Here is a 5,533-nt window from a genome sequence, read left to right on the forward strand (position 1 = left end):
TCAATTGAGATGGATAGGTGCAGTGTACTTGGCAGTTGTCTCCTTTCCCTGATGTGTAGAGGTGCCCTGCATCATATGCTTCACCCAGTCTGTCATGTGCTCTTAGTCCTTTTGCCACATCATGTCCTGTACAGAAATATAGTAGTCCAGGTGATTCTTTACCTCCTATACTATGTAGCTGTGTACCTGCACTCTATGAAGCCATTGCTAGTAAGTGACATCAGAGGTAGTCCTGCTTCTGAATTAGTGTTTGCTCTGCCTTCTCTGTACCTGTTTTATCCCACATCCCTTTGATGCTCACATGCTTTACTTCTAGTTGAGCAATTTATTTATTAAATTTACCAATCAATTCTCCAAGAGAGTCACTATAATTTTTAATCACATAGATGGTTAACCCTACTATTGATGTGGCAGAGAGGGTCTCTGGGTTAATTACATTTATTTCTTTGGATAGAAAATGCAAGATAAGCCCAGTTCCAATATGTAGGGTCTTGGTACTTCAGTTTCAGGATAAAGGAACTGGGAGAATTCCTCAGGGACCAGCCCCATAGGTACTTTTTCTTCATATTCAAGAAGAGGCAGTAGACAGGCAATATCACTGATCCCAAGTTGTTCCTGTTCTTCAAACTCTGTGGTGGCAGGCAATCCCACCCAGAACAGCATGGTTAATGAAATGGCCATCCAGCTTCCTATTTTTACATTTTTTAAATCTTACGATAAAGTAAACTTTAATTAAAGATTTATTTTTTCAGTTACATATGTTTGTGTGCATGTGAGTGCAGGTGCCTGTGGAGCCCCTGGAGCTAGACTTGCAGCTGTGAGCAGCTTAATGTGAATGCTGGGAGCTCAGCTTGGATCCTTTCAAGAGCAGTGTATACTCTAACCACTCACCCACCTCTCCAGCCCCGAGTAAACTTTTTAACAAGCATTTTTAATTAAAAATTAATTTTATTTATTATTTTTGTGTCTGGGAGAGAGGTGTGTGTGTGGAGATGAGAGGATAACTTTTTGAAGTCACTTACCTCCACCTACCCTGTGGGTTCTGAGAATTGAATTAGGTCTTCAGGGTGGTAGCTTTTGATTTTGCCCACTGAGCCATCTTGTTGGCCAGAGACAAGGTTTTGCTATGTAGTCCATGCTGTCTTTGAACTTACCATTAGCTTAGGCAGGCCTTAAACTCACGGTAGTCCCTCTGTTACTTCATCTTCCAATCACAGGTATTTCTCTTTAAAATTACGTCTTAATTATTACCAATAAGCACTTAGGTATATTTAATGTTTGGTAACTGAGATGCATTATTAATTTGGGATGTAGGTACATGGTTGAAGCACCTGTACACAAACATAAGGATTTGAGTTTGGGTCCCTCAAACATGTTAATACTGTGTGTGTATGTGACATCCCACCTGTAATTCCAGCACTTCCAAGTCTGAGACAGTTGCTTACCAGAGCAAGCTGGCTACTTAAACTGCATAGGGAACTCTGGGTTCAAATTGAGAGGGCCTGCCCCAGTAAGTTAGAGAACAATGGAAGGAGATTTCCAATGTTAACTAGCCTCACATATGTGAACTTGAATACACACATAGGCACAGCACACATGTGGTTTAAAAAGTAGATGCCTTTGATGTAATGAATGTGAGGATTAAAGAACAAAGGGTTCAGATTCTCAAGCCCTCTGAATGTGGGTGCCAGCTAGGAGGCCTAGACAGTCCATGGGACCTCTAGCAGTGGAGCCAGTGTTTATCCCTAGTGTACAAATGGACTTTGGGAGCCCATTCCCAATGGAGGGATACTATTGCAGCCCAGATACATGAAAGAGGGCCTAGGCCCTCCCCCGAGTGATGTGACGGACTTTGATGATCCCTCGTGGAAGGCCTCACTATCCTTGGGGAGTGGGTGGGGGTGTGTTGGGGGAATTGATAAGGGGGGTTGGGATGGTAAGGGAATGGGGGGATTGATATGTAAAATAAGATTGTTTCTAAAATAAAATATTTAAGGATAAAAAGAACAAAGGGTTCAGATTCTATACTGAGCAATTGTGTAATCTTGTCCAAATAGCCATACAATGAGGGAAACATATGGTTGGCTATGTATACAGTTTCTTGCTGCTGCAGTAGTCTGTAATTCTAATATTAGACCACATGATTTGTGAAATCATGATGAGGTGTCAGGGTGAAGATTTTCATCTATTCATCTCTGGGAAGCTTTTAAAGTATTACTTCCTGGGTAAGTGTTTCCTCTGTTTTCGTTTTACCTGTGTTTCTGGGTTATCTGATTTTAAATTCTTTTTTTTTAAATGTTTTTTTTTAATTTATTTATTATGTACACAACATTCTGCTTCTATGTATATCTGCACACCAGAAGAGGGCACCAGATCTCATTATAGATGGTTGTGAGCCACCATGTGGTTGCTGGGAATTGAACTCAGGACCTCTGGAAGAGCAGTTGGAGCTCTTAACCTCTGAGCCATCTCTCCAGCCCATGATTTTAAATTCTTTTAATTACTTTTTATTTTCATCTTTTTCCTTCCACTTTCTCAGCTTTCTGTAATAAAGAAAAAAAATTCCCATTTTTAACTTCAAGAAGATTTTGCTGTTGTTAACTTGTAAATATTCCCCATTTAAGGCCAGACAGTGGTGGCACATGCCTTTAATCCCAGAACTCAGGACACAGAGGCAAGCAAATCTCTGAGAGTTCCAGCCAGTCTGGTCAACAGAGTGAGTTCCAGGATAGTCAATGTTACACAGAGGAAACCTTATCTCAAAAAAACAAAACAAACAATATGTATATGTATATTTATTCCCCTTTTACTCTGACATGAAATATTGGTGTCTGTAATGGAACTTGTGTTTTGATTGGCCTCACTATTCAGACTGACCCTCAGCAGAGCAGCCTGTGGTTCTCCCATGGGTGTGGCAAGACAGTCATGTGAGGTACACATATGGAGTTATTGTCAACACCCCTTGTTTATTCTGTGCTTTTAATGCTCTAACTGTAATATGTTGGAATTTCTTTTCTGGCCCTATCTTATTTGGCATTCTGTAGGCCTCTTGTACCTAGACAGACATCTTTCCATTTTCTTCTATGATGTTACTGAATATTTCTCTATATGTGCTATGGTATTCTTTTCTGCGCACCTACTTTGAAGGTTAGGTCTTTTCATGGTGTCCCAAAGCTCTACTGTGTCAATTCGTATTAAAGAATACTTATATTGGGTTTGACTGAATGATCCAGTTCCTCCACTGTGTTTCAGAGAACTGTTTTCTACTGTGGTCCCTTGTGTTGGTGAAGGTTTCCATTCAAGCTTTCACCTGACTGACTTTTCATTTCCAGCATCATTTCAGTTTGACGTTTCTTCACCAATTACACCTCTACTGAATTCTATTTCCATATGTTGGATTAGCCTTTACATTTCATTCGGCTTATTGTTTTTGTCCTCTTGAAGTAAGAGGACAAAACTTTATATACTCTTCGAGTTTATATACTCTTTGAGTTGTTTCAATTTAATTAAAATCATTCTTTTGAAGTCTGTTTCTCGAAGGTCTTCCACATAATTCTCACCAGGGTTCATCACTTATGAGTAACTTTTTTGGGGGACAGTTGTGTTTTTTTTTTCTGTACTCCCTCCCACCAACAGGATTTCTCTGTGTAACCCTGGCTGCACTGGAACTCACTCTGTAGACCAGGCTGGCCTCGAACTTAGAGGTCTCCTTGTCTCTGCCTCTTGAGTGCTGGGATTAAAGGTGTGTACCACTACACCCAGCTTTGTGTTACTTTTGTTTCTGCTCTGGGATTTGTACATCTGAAGTGGTTTGTTAGGTGCATCTTTCTTTTTGCTCTAATAACTTTTTTTCTTTCATCAGGCATGCACAATGTTCACAAGAGGGATTAAACTGTAAAAGGACTGAACTATTATTTTCTCTTGTGGAACTGGTATTGAAGGCTACAAGTCATATTCCTAATTTTCTTATGAGAGTTTACTACTATCTGCACGAACAGACACCATCCAAGAGTCAGCACACACTTTGCTATTCTGTTGTCTTCTGGTGTGCTCTCCCAGTCAGTTGACAGTTGGAGCCAAGAGATCACAGAAGCTGGGTGTATAGTGTGGAAGGCCTTAGATCCAGAGCAGCAGAGCCTATCTGGAAAGTAAGATTCTGAAAGAGAAGGAAAAGGTGACTTTATGGTGGGAAGGAACAGGGATAGGAGACTTTTAGTTAGGTAGGAAATAGGTCTTTTGATTATAAAATAGAAAGTGCTTTAGATTTAAAACCTACAACTTTATAGATTTAAAAGGACTAATAGTATAATGTTCTTTTAAAAAATGTAAGAGACTAAAATTCATTGTCACTGTAAAAGGTAAGTTTTTATATTTTTATTACTTTATTGTTTTAGCATGTCTTCTCTGTAGAATATATTTTTATCAAAGTTCAAAAAAGTTTGAGAAGTCATAATAGAGAATTTGCCCTTTGTAAACACAGTTTGATGTGGGATTTTTAAATAAGGTTCCATTTCTTATGTAATATTTAGAACCACCAAAATAACATAAATTTGTATTTATGCCTATCAGGTTTGTTGCGCCATTACAACATAGAAGAAAACCTAAAGAGCAACCAAACAAAAAACATGTCTTCCAAAAAGAGATTCTGGAATCATCCATAAGCATGACACAGTTTTTATCTCTATATCTTAGTGAAAAAGATAGCTTAACTTGAAAATGATTGTTTTAGTGTTATGTTAAACATTGGTGTAATAGTTTTTTTTCAAGATTTTGCTATTAGTAAATGTGGAAGAAAATGATATCAATAACACTAAGATATTAAATTGCATTTTGATTATGAGAACTTTTACTTATTATATAAACCTCTTTTTATTTCCACAACAAATCTGTAATGTATAGAAAGAGGAAAAAAAAAACATTTATTGTATTTCATTATTTGCAGCCAAATTAAACAGTGAAAATACTGCATTTTCTTGTTCAATTTTGTATTTATAGTTCTTTTCTGCTATTAACATTAAAATATGTAAACTGAGTACTTAGTATTCTGCAGACTGTATAAAAAAGTATTTGTTGTGCACTAGTTTATCAGATTGCTGCTCTAGTCACTGGAGAAAACAAAAGACTACTAAATACCACATGGTTACAAAATTGTGGAGGATAACTAATCATTCTTCCTTATTGCTGTTTTAATGCCTGTTCATATAATTAACTGCCCTATCCACCTAAGGATTCATCTTCCCACTCTGTAGGTGGAACATCTTGTCTGTCAGAATTGGAAACCTGTTTAGTCAGGATATGAATTTTAGTCTATGTGGAAAAAGCCTCTCATGTAACTTAACAGGTTTCTATGTTGAGTAAATGAAATCCATCTTTACCAGCTGCAGAATACATAACGCGAATATTTGACAATATGAAGTCTTGGTTTTTATGATTCCACTGATACATGAACTAATGCCAATTGTGTTTTAAAGCTTGATAGTCCTTAATGAAGGATAAACATGTTGTTGATAGTTATTTTGAATCCTCAAAATTG

General features: G+C 37.6%; 1 pseudogene; it reads right to left on the bottom strand.

Annotated features, from left to right (window-relative positions):
• On the bottom strand, positions 1–663 carry LOC118238164 (annotated as a pseudogene).
• Positions 664–5,533: the final 4,870 nt, after the last annotated feature.

Source organism: Cricetulus griseus, chromosome 2 (genome assembly GCF_003668045.3).
Source record: "Cricetulus griseus strain 17A/GY chromosome 2, alternate assembly CriGri-PICRH-1.0, whole genome shotgun sequence".
Lineage (NCBI taxonomy): Eukaryota > Metazoa > Chordata > Mammalia > Rodentia > Cricetidae > Cricetulus > Cricetulus griseus.